Source organism: Suricata suricatta, chromosome 1 (genome assembly GCF_006229205.1).
Source record: "Suricata suricatta isolate VVHF042 chromosome 1, meerkat_22Aug2017_6uvM2_HiC, whole genome shotgun sequence".
NCBI lineage: Eukaryota > Metazoa > Chordata > Mammalia > Carnivora > Herpestidae > Suricata > Suricata suricatta.
Window position 1 is genome coordinate 165,102,849 of NC_043700.1, and position 16,562 is coordinate 165,119,410.

General features: G+C 37.0%; 1 long non-coding RNA gene across 1 annotated transcript in view; it reads left to right on the forward strand.

Annotated features, from left to right (window-relative positions):
* Positions 1-1,977: 1,977 nt before the first annotated feature.
* Positions 1,978-16,562, forward strand: part of LOC115285765 — a 39,996-nt gene continuing 25,411 nt past the window's right edge. Inside the window, exons 1-2 of the long non-coding RNA XR_003905686.1 lie at positions 1,978-2,053; positions 2,768-2,892. This is a non-coding gene — a long non-coding RNA (uncharacterized LOC115285765). The remainder of the gene's footprint in view (positions 2,054-2,767; positions 2,893-16,562) is intronic.

Below are 16,562 nucleotides of genomic sequence, written 5' to 3' on the forward strand. Positions count from 1 at the left end.
CCTGTGGCTTTCCCACAGTTCTTTTTATTAAGTGAACCAGGAAAAAAAAATTTCTTCTCTTTCTGCCAAAGCAATTACAAGAAATGTTTGACTATGTAAAGAAAAGGCTAAAATTAGCCTTTAGGAAAGTATGAGAAAGTGTGTGAGTTTTTGTCCAAAGAGGAATAATTGAAAGTTAAAGAGGAGAAACTAGGCTTGAAGAAAGTAGACAGAAACCATTTCTGTCCTCATCAGGCTGATATGATACACAGCGAAGTAACTGGGAGATTTACTGGATAAATTAACTCTGACTATGTTTAATGATATCTAGATAGGGGGGAAAGGTTTGCATGATCTCTCTCTATAAAACACAAGGTATATAGTGAATTTTCACATTATCTAGTGCCTGGTCAATTTGGCCAAATATATAAGTCCTTCTTTGTATTTAACATAAAATACTTATTTCCAATATTGATGAAGGACCCACCTGACTATAAAAAGGATTCATAAAGTATAAATTGTTTTGGCATAATAAAAAAGGAACTAAAAGAATGACTCATAAGTTTAATGTAATAATGGCTCTTCTACCTATTGTAAATGATAGAGGTTGCCTATTTATTTTTGTTTTTAATGTTTATTTATTTTTGAGAGAGAGAGAGAGAGAGAGAGAGAAAGAGAGTGAGGAGAGGCAGAGAGAGACACACACAGAATCTGAAGCCAGCTCTATGCTCTGAGCTGTCAGCACAGACACTGACATGGGGCTCGAACTCCCCAACTGTGAGGTTATCACCTGAGCTGAAGTTCAGATGCTTATTTGACTGAGGCACCAGAAGCCCCAGATATTGCATCCTTAAAAAAAAAAACATATTTAGAAATAGCTATTTTGAAAAGTAATTAAAGAATTAACTTAATGGCATTTTAATTCTGTTTTATTTTGGTAGGTATTAGTATTATATTATTCTTTCTTGTGTCTGCAGTTCTGAGTACATTATTCTGTATGTGATAGATACAGTGAAGATCTGCTATTTTAGTTGATGAACAGTACACCTCCTATATGACCCAGCCATTCTACTCTAAGATAGACCCAAAGTAAATCAACGCGTATGTCTGTACAAAGACCTGTACACAAATGTTCATAGAGTTGTGACTGGAGTAGCCTGAAATGGCAAACAACCTAAATGTCTTTCAACAGGCAAATGGGTCAACCAACTGTGGTGTGTTGTGGTATACTATCCAGCAATACAAATAAACTATTGAGACATACAAAATTATGGATAAATCTCAGAATGAGTGTCCTGGGTAAAACAAGCCAGATAAGTGTACATGTTGTATAATAACATATATAGAAAACTGTAGCTAATCTATGGTGACAGAAAGCAGATTAGTGGTTTTCTAGGGGTGATGGAGACCAGGGAGAGGTGGCAGGCAGGATGGAATAGAGTTCTCTTTGTCAAGTGCATCTCCCTTATTTCTGTAGACTCATTCTTCTTCTATGTTGACTTTTTACTTTGCTGATACTAAGCTAGCTGTTTCAGTTTTAAATCTGACATCCTCACAAAAAAATAGCTGGAGGAAAAGAAGCTATCTCTTCCTATGTAACAATCTTAAAAAAAATACCTTATTTCCAAATCCCTATCAAACTTCCTGTGGTATAATGTTTGGGAAAAGAGCCACAATTTCTCTACTCTTTATCCAGGAGTCTTACAATATGATTTTTCCTTGGTCTCATCAAGAGATGGATGTTAATTTACTACCCACGAAATCTGGGTTTGTCTTTTGCTTTGCCCAACAGAATGCAGTGGAAGTGTGGCCTTCAGAGTTTAGGCTTAAAAGGGTTATTTACGCCTTTGCTTTCTGCCTTTCAAAACTGTCCAGCTTTGACGCAAACAACCTGGGCTTGTCTGCTGGATGAAAGACACGTGGAATAGAAATGAGTCTTCGCAACTGAGACCATTCTGGACCAATCACTGATGCCCGGCAACGAGGCAGTTCACAAACACGTAATTGAACCTAGCTGAACCAGAAGAATCACCAGCTACGACCAGCCCAAATCACCAGCTCACTGAAGTATGAAGTAAGCTACCAAGTTGGGGGTGGTTTATTAGAAGACAAAAACGAACTGATTCACATCCTTCCCATTTTGTTGGCCTGAGAGGGAGCAGCTTTGAAAACAGATGGGCTGACTGAGGAAGAGGGCAGGGGAGGAAAAAGAATGGTTCCGTTAGGAGAAAAAAGGAAAAGGGTATTGGTCAGCAAACAATTGAGTACATTTTAGGAACTCATGCCTTGGAATTTAAAATAGTAACTCTAGGTCAGAGGAGCATTGCACACTGTGATGGATTTTAACTAAAGAGCAGTTACTTACAGCTCTTTATGTACGGTAGGAAATAATTAAATTTTGGTGGTGATATTTGTTCAATTTAATTCTGACTCACTCATTAGGAGGAAAAAAATCTGCTTTGGGGTATTTTGCAAAACCTAGCACTGGGGATTATAATTTCCTTTACTTTGTTTATGAAGATTTAACTTTACATATTACATGAAAAATTTACCCAGCAGATGTGTGTTTTCAAGAGCATTCCACAGGGCTTCTTAATATAGGGCACTTTTCAAATTGATTTTAAATTAAAGTCATTCAAAAGAGGAAGAAATGTGTATGCATATTCCTCCTGCCAGAATTATCAATAGACTGTGGGGAGACATAAAGAATAAAAGGAAAGAAAAAGATTACACTTCAGTTTATAGGAAACCCATAATTTAAGGTATCATGTCATTCATTTGCTTTCAGATGATGTGATTATGATGGATTGTGCTTCAAAGCAATTAGAAAGCTTTCATCAGCTGCATTTGCATGGCTGATTATACGAATCTTGTCAACCTTCTGGCCTGCTACATTGTCGCTGAAAAAATCTGGTGAGTACTCATATACAGAGCATTTTTTTAAAAGGGTATGATTATGTAGCTAAGGAGTCTCCTATTTTCAGCTTATGCCTGTTAGGCTATTTCAGCTGGACAAGCAAGATTGATGCCTTTTTAGAGCATAGAACAATAGAAAGTCATAGATCTATACACTTTGTTGTAGTATAAATTCAAGCCTTGAGGGAGGAGCATACATTCTCTGTGTCCATCCTTCCTCCTGAAGTTTTTCTTTTCAGATAGGGAAAAGAAAGTACATCAGAAATGTTTTTCCTTAAATTCTTATGGAGAAAAAAAATCAATAAATAGTTTAGGTACAGTTTTCCACTGGTAATCATCTATGTTTCTTGAAAAATCCCACAGACCATTTATCACTTTAAAACATCCAGGGGTTACAATAAGCTTAAATAACATACGAGATAAGGGTGAATGTGTGTCTGTCCAATATCTGGGACAGAGCACCATTGGATCATCAGGATATAGGCATTTTGCCAGAAGGTCAAGCAAGGAACTGGGGCCGCTCACCAGAAGCCTAGTGAGAGTCAGAAAATAAAGTAGAAACAGGGGACACACACCACAGTGAGCACACACCAGTAAAGAGGGACAAGGGCATTGCACAGGGTGAATTCCAGACAGAAAACTAAGAGCCAGGATGTCATAGGAACCTTGGGGACAAACTGTGTTTGTAGTTTGGTCTGGCTTGAGAAGTGTGTGTGTGTGTGTGTGTGTGTGTGTGTGTGTGTGTGTGAGAGAGAGAGAGAGAGAGAGAGAGAGAGAGAGAGAGAGAGAGAGAAGACAGGAAATTCAAACAGGAATTGCATGGTCTTTAAAAGTTGCCATGGCTGGTCAACTGAGAAGAAATACATGGGATCAACAGAAAAATGATCTCAGTAACAAACTCTTTCTTACTTCATCTCAAAGGGGTTTGTATTCTGTCTGCGAAGAGCCAACAGCAAACAAGGCAGGAGGGCTACCGATAGGTAAAAGTAAATGAGAATATGAACAGACAGGGTTGTTGTTTTCAGTTTAGGAGAAATCAAAGGCTACATTTCTTTCAGCTTCTCTCTTATTTTCTCTTCATCTTTTAAACCTCCCTAAGCAGTGGTATCTTTCAACTTTTCCATGATAGGTGTCTATTTTAATATGGACTTTCTACCTTTCCTGTACCCTCAGAGCCATCAGAAGTTGCGAGGACAGAAGTGAATGATTCTGTAGGAAAATGAGTATTTGGTACCAGTGTAACATCCTAGACTATTGCCCTCATTGTGTAAAACCTCTGTGGCTTGTTACAGCTTTTCACATTTTGTCATTGGTGAATCAAAAGGAAAAACAAGTCTCGGATGCAAGAGGCACATATAAGGTCTTCACATTACATTGCCTAGCCTATTCCACTTACACATAATGTTTAATTAAATTCAACAAATGCAATTTAGTTGAGTTAGGCAAATTGTTTTTTGTCATGTAGATCAGGGTTTATAAATACACTCAAATGCCTTTGGGAGTCTGGCACAAAACACAAATGTGTGGGGTGCCTAGGTGGCTTAGTTTGTGGTGCATCTGACTTCAGCTCAGGTCATGATCAAACTTGTGGGCTTAAGCCCCATGCTGGGCTCTGTGCTGACAGCTCAGAGCTCAGAGCCTGGAGCCTGCTTCGGTTTCTGTGTCTCCCTCTCTCTTTGCTCCTCCTCTGCTCACACTCTCTGTTTCTCTCTCTAAAAACTAAACATTAGAAAAGAAAAATTTTTTAAAAACCCACAAATGTGTGAGGTGACTAGGTATGAAAATATATTCACTTCTTATAGATATGTAAACTTAATATAACTATTATAGATATTATATACCTGTATGACATGCATATATACATATAGGTATATATACATATAATATATGGTGTATATAATCACCTAATGTAGATGGAGTTAATAGTTCACCAGGTATAGGAATGAACTGGAGAATAAAGTTCAGATGTAATATTCTTAAAAGTCTCTGCTGGTCATATTTGATTGATGGGCTTCTAGTCTGATGAATCAAAATTCTGACAGTTACACAGTTACTGGAATTCTAGCATATTCTAGTGACACACAGATATAGACTGTTCAATTTTTTTAATTTTTAAAAATTTTTATTTATTTACTTTGAGAGACAGAGAGAGCCCAAGCAGGGAAGGGGCAGAGAGGAGGGGAGAGAGAATCCCAAGCACACTCCATGCTCACAGCACGAAATCTGATACAGGGCTCGAACTCATGAACCATGAGATCATGACTTGAGACAAAACCAAGAGTCAGATACTTAACCATCCAAGCCCCCCAAGACTGTTCATTCTTTTAATGGAAAAACCAGGTGAAATAAAATATAAAAATACAGATCAGTGAAGCATATGCTCAACTGTATTCCATTGAATTCTGATTAGTAAGATGTTTATAGGGATTACAAATCAATAAGAGCTGACTTTCTAGAATGGTGAAAGCATCTAGTATGCATGAACAAACACATGTACAAAACACTGTAAGACAGTGATGGGTGCTATGAAGAAAAATGAAGCACAGAAAGGGAATGTTGTGTGCAAAGGGTAGTGCTGAGGTAATATTTTTCATAGGATGCTCAAGGCTCTCATGAGGTGAGCTTTGAAGCAGGCACCACAAAGAACAAAGATTTAGGAGAATGTTCCAGAAAAGCAGAAATGGCTAAGTGCCTGAGGCTAGAGGGAGTTTGGTTTATTGGAGGGATAATGGGAAGGCTCATGTAACTCTAGTCCAGTGAGTAGAAGGACAGTTATAACACCAGATCAGAGAGCGGGCAGGCTCCATTGTATAGGGCCTTGTAGGCTAGGGTAATGATTTGAGCTTTATTCTAAGACTCTGTGAAGCCATGTTGATCAAGAAATGGTTCTATACTAGCTTAGGTTATAAACATCATCATCTAACTGCTTTGTGTATTTGAGACTCAAGACAGCCAAGTATGGAAGCTCTGAAACCAGTCACTGTGGATGACAGGTCTCTGAAACCTCCAGTCCCAGTCTATTGTACTCATGTACCTTCAGCCTTATGGAGACAAATATTAGGTGCTTTTACAACCTGCACAGTAAGCACTTAGGCATATTAAGGACAAAGGAGATGCTATACATTTCAAACCTAGGAAAGGATTAAATATAACCAAAGGAACAAACCTCTAATTGTAGAGATGAGTGAAGGGAGAATTTTAGTATAGGAAAATATCTTCAGTATTACTGAGAATCCTATCATCCACACCACCAGTTTCCAAGACCAGTTTTGGAATTGCTCCTGTTTACATTAAGTTTCTCAACTCTGTAAAGCCAAAGGAAGTGCAAAAATCCATGTATTAGATCAGAGTTTCTCAACTTTGGTACTATTGACCTTTTGGCTGGACTATTTGACATTTGCTGCTATGGGGGATGTCCTGTGTATCTTCAGTATGATGTTTGGGAGCACCTTGGGCTTCTACTTATTAAATGCCAGTAGAACTCTTTTCCTTGCCTCTCCCCCACAGCCCAGGCAAGACCATAAGAAGTGTCTGTCGACATTGCCAAATATCCCTTGGGAGGAAAGTTGCCCCCTGGTGGAACCACTGTATTAGATCATAGGAGTCCTCTGTACAGAGTCTTTTCTAACAACTTAAAAACATATACGAGCATGAGCAGCAGCATGTGGAAAGCAAACCTGTACTAGAAAGCATCCAAAACCGAAGCACTGTGGGAACCCAGGGCAGATTGCTAAGCCTTCACATCAAGGACATACTCATCTCATTGAATCCTATCAAACACCGTTTGAACTATTTTTTACTCTAATTCAAGTGGTTACTATGGCTCAAAGATAACTCAAGCAGGGAGAGGTCAAACCTGATGCCATCACCCAACTAGTAAGTAGGTGGGTAGAGACCAGACTCAGATCTGCCAGCCTCCAAAGCCTATTTTTTTCAATACATTATGCTATATTCTGCCAAGAAAACCAAGGATGTTTTTATACAGTATGATTCAGATTGTAGTTTGAAAACTTAGATAACCATGAACCATCTCTTTCAAATGAATTTTTTCTCCAAATTATTGTGATTATTGACAATAATTGTTACAATAATAAGAAATTTTTAAATGTTTTTTAAATTTATTTTTGAGAGACAGAGAGAGACAGTGTGAGCAAAGGAGGGTCAGAGAGAGAGGGAAACAGAATCCAAAGCAGGCTCCAGGCTGACTCAGAGTACAGAGCCTGACGTGGGGCTCGAACCCACAAACCAGGAGACCATGACCTGAGTGGAAGTTGGATGCTTAACCAACTGAGCCACCCAGGCACCCCCTTTTTTAAAATGTTTTTAGTAATACAATTTTATTTTTTATAATAGTTTATTTTCAAATTGGTTTCCATATAACACCCAGTGCTTCTTCCCACAAGTGCCCCCCACCATGACCATCACCCCCTCCCCCTTCAGTCCATGGTTCGTTTTCAGTATTCAGTAGTCTCCCTTGATCTGTGTCCATCACTCTCCTCCTCTCTCTTTCCCCCTTTCTCTGCCCATGGTCCCCTGCCAGGTCTCTCCTGTTAGACCTATGAATGCAAACATATGGTATCTATCCTTCTCTGCCTGACTTATTTCACTTAGCATGACACCCTCAAGGTCCATCTAAATGGACATCCAAATGGCCATATTTCATTCTTCCTCATTGCCATATAGTACTTCATTGAGTAATACAATTTTAATAACAAGTGGCATATGCAAGGTACTCTGAGAAATGTTTCTTGGGTATGATTTGATTAAATCTTCATAATAACCCAATGAGTTAGATTCTATTATTTTTCACATTTTACAGATAAAAATTATAATTAGGAAGAAATATTTACTAAATAAAATATTTATTAGATAAAAGAAAATATTTACTTGGTACCCAGCCCTTTATTAAATCCCACATGCATTTACTGTTTATAACACTTTGATGAGGCATAAAGGATTTTTCTTTCCATTTTGCAGATGGGAGAACTAACACTTAGACAAAAGAAGTAACTACTCAAAATCTTGGAAGTTATAACCCTGGCATTCAAACCTATTTTTGTCTGACACCAAATCTAGGGTCTAACATCATAAACATTTATTAGCCTTTTCTGGTTAGCAGTATATTAAAATTAGGACATTTGTGAGTAGATATAAATGATAGCAAAAAGATAGCAGTAAATACTTTCCAAGTGACTTTTTTTCTTTATCACATTAAATATCTTTACAGGGATAGAAAATCTTTCTTAGAAATGAGTTCTATCTTTGTGTGATGTGTCCCCTTTCTTCATACTCTCCTACCTCCTCCCACCAGGGGCTGAGAGTACCTAGTGCAGGAAGTGAGAGGGCACGGAATAAAAGGAAATGTCAACCAGTCAAAGTTAGACCTCACTTCCTGTCTGCAAGTACAAAAGGTAAAAAGAGACATTTGCTTTGGCAAGGCAGAAATGCTTATGTTTCTAGTCACACTCTGTCTTCATCCCCTCTTCCAGCCTTCATCTGAAAGTGTCCCCATTAGAAGCACTAGGGAGCAGCCGGCTAAAGAACACATTCTCCTTTTAAATAGGAGGTGCTGGAACAGACGTTAATTTATGAAACCAAGATTGTTTGATCCTTTCTGTCTCATGAAATATTTTGACAATGATAAAAATACATGCATTTGACTTGTCACTTATTATTCAGGGCTCCTTCTGTCATTCCTCCCAGAGACAACAAACTTATATAAGTACTACAACAGGAAGCATAAAACTTGTTTATCTTTTCCATTCTAGAGGCATTATATTAAAATGGGCAGCCTAAAAATTTGTATACCTATAGATAGATAGATAGATAGATAGATAGATAGATAGATAGATAACTTATGACATATGCCCTTATGTTTTAATATAAGAAAGATAGGTATCAGCCAATTATATACCATGACTGATAGGTACTGAGAGTGCATTTATTAAGTCATTGGTTGTAAAATGAAATGACGACAGAAGGCAGCTGTGTAACTGAAATGGGTAAAGTAGGACACTATGTGAGATGACAGAGTGGTGGGGGTCGTGGTCTAGATCCGTCTATGTACTTTCGCTGAATCAGGTGCTCATGACTCGACTCTAAGCAGGATTTTGCTGTGCAGGAATATGGGTTCTGTGTTGCCAGATTTTATAATTTATGAGAAGAATCAGAAATCCAGTTTTTTGGGTTAAGTCTTTCTTTCCACATTAAAAGTCAAATTTCTTTCTCCTTTATAAAATTCTACTCATGCTGCTTATATGTTACTTCATTTGTAATAGATGCATATTGATTTTAGAATGTAGGAAGCTTTGTGGTAATTTGTACCTTATTCTATTCAGGGACGCCTTTATAGAGGTTTGATAAACCTCAGTATTTGAACTTAGTTCATAACCAAAGAAATTCCTGTTTGGTGGGTTGGAGGTAAGGTCCAGGAATTCTGTGCATGACAGAATAAATATACTTTGAACACTATCTTAAAAAGTGAGGGAAAGAAACCCATTAGGTCAGCAGTTGACAATCTATGGTTCACAGGCTAAATCCAGTGGGCTGCCTGTTTTTTAATAAATAAAGATTTATTGGAACACAGCCACATTCAAGTCATTCACTTATTATCTAGAACTGTATCATTGCTACAAAGGCAGAGACATAGTAGTGATAGAGACTGTATGGCCCTCAAAGCCTAAAATTTTAACTCTCTGGCCCTTTTATTTATATTTTTATTTCTTTTTTGAGAGAGAACGTGAGTGGGGAAGACTGGGGAGAGAAAGAGAAAGAGAGAGAATACTAAGCAGGCTTCACACTATCAGCACAGAGTCCAATGCACAGCTTGAATCCATGAATCATGAGATCATGACCTGAGCTGAAATCAAGAGTCAGTTGCTTACCTGACTGAGCCACCCAGTCACCCCTATCTGGTCCTTTTACATAAGTTTGCTGACCCCTGCATTAGACAAAGTGGGTCCTATGTCTCTGAACCTCAATAAAAATATAAATCCTCAATATTACCTGGGTTCATAAAAATAATGTAAAAACAACCATATTACTGATGGAGTAATTTGATTTATAATTCAGTTTTCTCCAAACCATTTCTCTTAAGCAAAGACTATCTTGTTGCTATGACAACAGTTACAGAAAGCTATATAGAGAAGAAGAAAAAAGCAGCAAAAGCTATTAAATGTTAGACTAGAGAACAGGACAGTAAAAGGCTTGCAATTTGGATTTGACTTGCAGGGGTGTAAACACAAGCATGCTCACATTCTCCCCCATAGGTGATATGGTCCCACATGACTCTGAGGATCCCCACTTCTGCAGCAGGCCGTCCCCTGCAAACACCATCTGTATGTACTGAGGAAGTGATTTCACAAATAAATGAGTCATATGCCAGAATTTTTCACTTGTCAGTAGTGTGGATAATGGGTTTATGGAGGACTAAAAAATAGATCGATGTTGAATTTCAGTTATCTTATCCTAAATATAATCTGAATAGCTGTTATATTTGTCACTTCATGTAAGCCAGCTACTCCATAGTTCCCATCTCAGCAAATGGCAGAACCATATACCCTTTTCCTCGGGCCAAAAATTCCAGAGTCCAACTTAATTTGATCCTTTCCTTCACAAATCACATACTTATAGCCACTTCTCAGCATTTTCAGGCCACTATCATCTCATGTCTGGCCAACCGTGGTCACCTTCCTAGAGATCTCCTGCCTACATGTTCGCCTGCCCAGAATAGAGTCTCTATTGAATACTGAGAATGAACTGAGGGTTGAAGGGGAAGGGGGAGGAGGGAAAAGAGGTGGTGGTGATGGTGGAGGGCACTTATGGGGAAGAGCACAGGGTGTTGTATGGAAACCAATTTGACAATAAACTATTTAAAAAAAAAAGACCTTTTAACAGAATAGTATCTTCGTGCCAAAGCTAAAGTTCTGTGATGACACAGAGCCGGAAAGGGAAAGAATATGAAATTTCTAGAATGTATATAGAGAGTGAAATGAAAGAGTGTCTGTCATCAGAATGGTTAATAAATACAGTGTGTTTTTCCACACATAACATGAAAAAGAAAATAGAGTCTCTACTCAGAAACTGGAGTTGTATTTTAAATATATAGATCAGATGCCATCACTCAAGGCTCTTTCTTCAGTATCTTCCTGTCATAAATAAAGATACAAAATCTTCCCATGGCCCAGCAGACACAAGGGATCTGATCTCTGTCCTTGTTTCCTATTGCTCAGCTGTGTCTACTCGTCTCTAGCCACACTAATGATCTTCTTGCTTTTTGGAGGCCTAGACACATTGAGTTCCTTTCTCCCCAAGGCCCTTTGGACTCGTTGTTTTCCTCTACTAGGAAATCTCTTCCTATAGCCCTTTGTGTGGTGCTTTCTCTCATTCATGTCTCTTCCTCAGAGAGGCCTTCCCTAATCATTCATAAGTCTCTGTCCACTTTTCCTGCATTATTTTTCTTGATGGCATTTATCATCCACGAAACCCTATTATACAGTCACTTGGTTACTAATATTTAGTGAATTCCACTCAGTCTTAACTTTTATAAAGGTAGAGAGCTTGTCTGTGTTGTTTCGTATTTTATCCATAGCACATAGACAAGGCATGCTGTTAGAGTAGGCATACTAAATGAATAAATGAAAGAATGAATGAATGAGTACAAATTTCAAGACTGAATTTTGATGGACTTTACTCTTTTTTGCAAGATATCAAAATATCTTTGAAGATATCAATATTTTGCACCTTGGATCTGTCAGAACCAGTAACTGCTTTTAATCCAGAAAAACATATTCTGGGTTAGACATCTAATACGCAACAAGAGGATTAAATGTAATGGAAATACTTAACATAAAAAAAAGTCCAGTTCAGATTAGCAGGCTAATTCTAATAAGAAAAGAACACTAAGGAAGTAAAATTTGAGTGGTCTGATCAGCATGAAAACCAAGTGGGACTCCAGTCTTTAGGGTCACTGTAGATCAATGGCCATACTTGGCCATGTCCTTCAGCCTCTGCTGCCTCAATAGTTGTCTGTTCTGTCCTTTGCTAACCCCTGATAGCTTTAGTTTCTGAATTTATCCATATGTGGCTGGTTGTCTCACAAACATGTGAGAGTCATGAGGGAGACTGAGGTGAAGGAAAGTGATTACACTACTCCTGCAAAATCTCTTGTTTATCACAACACACGTGCGCACACACACACACACACACACATACAGGAAGTGCAGGAATCAGCTTATAACATGACAGCACATATCACTTAGACAAGGGAGGTTCAGTATACACAATCCAGAATGATCCACAAGGCTTAAGGGTTTCATGCAATGTCTCAAACTCTACTTGTCCTTTACAGTCTAAGAGGTACAGTAGATACAGATGACTATAAACATTTCTTGAAATAATCAAATGGTCATGATTATCCTTAGACAATGAATATTTGCATATGGATGATATTGGGATATCCTGAAAATTGAGATATACTACAGCAAACTTCACACTGCCTTTAAGCAAGGTTTTTTAGGGAGCCTCCTCCCCCAAATTTTTGCTTTGTAAAATTTATAATTGATTTACTTAAAAAATATATACATAAATATATATTTTTATATCTATTTTTTATATATGAATGTATATATGTATATATATTGTTCGTCTCATAATAAAAAATTATAAATAAACTTTTAACATATTATGTGTTTCCTGTATTATGCCTTATCAAATATGGGTTAAAATTGTGAAATGATTACAAAAACTAATGTAGTAGTCAAAATTGCCTAACAGTAAATTAGAGATTAAGAAGAAATTAAATAAGACTGTATCTTCAAAACTATAAATAGTCTAATTTTTACTCATTATTATATTTTAAAATTATTTTTCTTATAATAAAATCATTACAGAAAAATCAGGAGAAAATTATGTACATAAATATATGTACATTCCATCTACTTAATCAACAATTATTAATAGGTTGGGTGTATGCTTCTAGGTATTTTTCTATTTTTATACAGCATTTGTCAGCTTTCCCAAGAATATGATACATATAAATACATATAGTAGTTCGTTAGAGAAGTCTAAAGAAGTTGTACATATTATTAAGGTTACATGTTTTTCTCTTACGTAGCTATGTATTATGAAAATTTTTAACTTCAAAAACATGCTATTTAATTGTAGGCACTTACAAACACTTTATAAGAATTGTCTTTACAACATACTTAATGGTTGCCTAAGATTGTATGAAATATTAAGCATTTAGATAAGTAATCTGTTGCTGTTTTAATATTTAATATTTCCAATGTTTTTAAATAATGGAGCAGACAGAGTCAGTTGAAAACAAATTAGAAATTTAAAGATAGAAGTCCCTCAAGCTCAAACTGTAAAAAGCAAATAGATGTTCTCTAACAAATGGTTTCCAAAATGCCTATGGTACCTCGTTCTCAATGTGTTAGGAAAAAACAATGGAAATTCATAGACTTACATGTTTAGTTTTTGTCTAGTATGTGATTCTTAACACAATGTAATTTCAATACCAAGTGTCAGCTGACTGAGTGGGATAGGACCACACAAGGACCACAGGATAAGGAAGGAAAGAGCTGGTCTCACCATCACCTGGAGTCCTACTTCTCTAGGACTAGTGTTGACACTATAATTCTGATTCTTTTTTGGTCTTTGTGTCTGTCCTCATTTAGTTTAACAAGTTGGGAAAAGAAAAGTATGAAGAACATGTTCAAATTGCTTTTACCCAAATTATTCAAAGACTAAGAGACCCTCCAAGTCTTGGGCCCCAGAAAGCTCCCAGAGAATGAGTCTAACTGCATACGTAGAGCTGTAAATATCTAGTAGGTCTCTATGCATAATGATCATATTCTCTAAATCAAAAAACACATGTTCTATCCATGACATGGGAAGCTTGACATCTGTATTTTCTTGGAGAATCTAGGAAATTCAGTCCAAATCAAAGCATTTAATTTCTGGACTTCAGCTTGAGTATTTGATTATATGATAAGATATATATACATCTAAGGTTTCTCTGTCCTGTTGGAATTTTGTAGTTGGAGAATCTTCATGCAATTTATTATTAATGTAATTCTTCATCTAATTTATTATTCATTAATGTTTTCATTTAATCTTGCATTTGTGCATTTGGGAAATATAGTTTTGAAATGATCTGGAACAGGAGAGGATTTGAGTAATGCCCTGTTCTGATCTGTTCCGGAGTGTCTGGGAGCAAAATCTGTGCTACTCACTAGCAATGCTAGAATACTCATAGAAGAGTGGAAGGCACTGACAGAGTGACCTCAAGAAGACAGGGTCTCTCCAAGGAAGTGGGTACTCTCCTGCACGAGCATAGTCTGAAAGGTTAATCCCAATAGGCTACGAAAATAAAAAGATAGGAAATACTAGTGGAGAATTTCCATGAGAAGTGATTTTTAATAAATATTTTTATTTCTTGACTCCTTTATCCTTTTTATGAAAGTGGAATTACTTGCCTGATCATTAGGCTACAGCCACTAATCCATGTACTCAAAAATATGTAGCTTGTCTTTCAAAATTCCTGAACAGGGGATTTGATTTCTGATATCTTGTTTCTTTATGAATCAGTAGGATGAAGCAAATTTTTAAATCTTTTTTTTTAAGTTTATTATGAGACAGAGGGAAACAGAGCATTAGTAGGGGAGAATCAGAGAGAGAGGGAGACACAAAATCCAAAGCAGTCTCCAGGCTCTGAGCTGTCAGCACAGAGCCTGATAAGGGACTTGAACCCACGAACTGTGAGATCGTGACCTGAGTCAAAGTTGGCTGCTTAACCGGCTGAGCCACCCAGGCGCCCCAGAATGAAGCAATTTTTATAAATGAGACTATCCTACAGATTTAATTTCCTCTCCAATGCCTCATTTAAAGATCCAGCCTGGACAGGCAGAAATTGTTTAATATAAACTCTCACCCTTAACTGATTTTTCCTACTGAGACTATGATATTTAGGTTCTCTGCTGATTCTTTTGTCTTATTTCTTAATTGGTTCAGAAATTAAGAGAAGGGAGATGTTATTTATGAGATTTTCCTTCTCAAAGACATTAAAAGTAGGTATTATTATTAATCTCAATTTTACAACTGAGGGAACTAAGGCAGAAAAAGACTATCCAGTATGTCCAGGTTTGTACACATGAATCTGGGTTCAAATTGATTTTGTCTTTCAGATTCTTTTTTATTTTATTAGAGTGAGAACAAGAGCAAGAGAGAGAGGGGGAATGGGGGCAGAGGTAGAGAGAGAGAAAAAGAGAGATAATCTTTAGTACCCTCCACCCACAGCAAGAGCCCAATGCAAGGCTCAATCCCAAAATCCTGAGCTGAAATCAAGAGTTGGATGTTCAGCTGACTGAGCTAGCTCCCCAGCCTTCCCAGTGCCCCTGTTTTTCATGTTCTTAACAAGTACAGGAACTACCTTTCAACTATAAGATGCTACCTTTCAATTATTATCAAAGAGCATAGTTATCCATATAATGATTATTTAATTCCATTTTACAAAGCAATTAGCTAGAGATATAGATTATTACTACTTGGATTTTTATCTATTTCTATAAATTTATATAAATCTTCATCTTGATATATTTAAGGATCTCTGTTAAATAAAACTCTAGGTAGTCACTACTGCCAAAAACTAAATGAATTTCTAACATCATTCTTATTAATTTTACTGAGAAAAAAAGTGTTGGAAAAAATAACACATATTTGTACAGATTCAGTCTTACCTGCAGGGAACTGATGTGTCAGAAGGTGTTATTTGCTACCAATTGAAGTAGCAGCTGCCAAAAGCTTAATTGCCTAGACACAATTTTTCACTCCCTGGGACACATTTTTCACTCTTCTTCAATTTGCTATTTGAGGTTCTGATTTATATTTGTGTAAGTGACTGCAGTAGAAATTTATTTACATTAGGGCTCTAATGTTCTCAAGTACTTTCTCCTTCTGGCACAATTTCTTGTGTGACTCTGGATACCAGAGTATGGTTTCCCTCTAAGGGACAAACCAGATAAACAGGGATTGTCCAGTCAATAAAAAGACATAGTATGCTTTTGCAACCCACCTCTGAGTTTTCTAACATAACAACCACTTCTCCATCTCCCTTTTCTCACCAGTTGTCCACTATTACCTAGATATAACTTTCTTCTCGTTTTTAGTAGCAAACACAGTTTCTATATAGATGTCTCTAATCCAAGATCAATAACTACAGAGAAGATCCTGATACAATCTCTATCACCTTGGCAGTGTCCTTCTAAAGAGGAAACTTACATCAGAGAAGATGTCATCAACAGAGTTGTTGACCAGAGAAATCAGTTGCAAAAAAACAGTTTGTGAAGATCATACCATAAAAACCAACATGCATAATTTCTCTTCCAAATATACAGTTTCTTTGCAAAATAATCCATTTCATTTCTTGGTAATTACATTGTATGTGTGTTTCTGCTGTCAAAAATCAGACTGATGAGCTATTAGAATGTTATTGTTTCCCTTTCATCTGAAAACATCTTAGTTGTCTCCCTGTGTTGTTTTCATTATGAATCTATCAAAAACAAATATTCTGATTATGTTAGCTGAAAATTTTAATGAAAGCCTATTAGACTTGGCATAATTTCATGCTGAATCTGCAGTAAAGGGCTCTTCCAGAGACAAGGCAG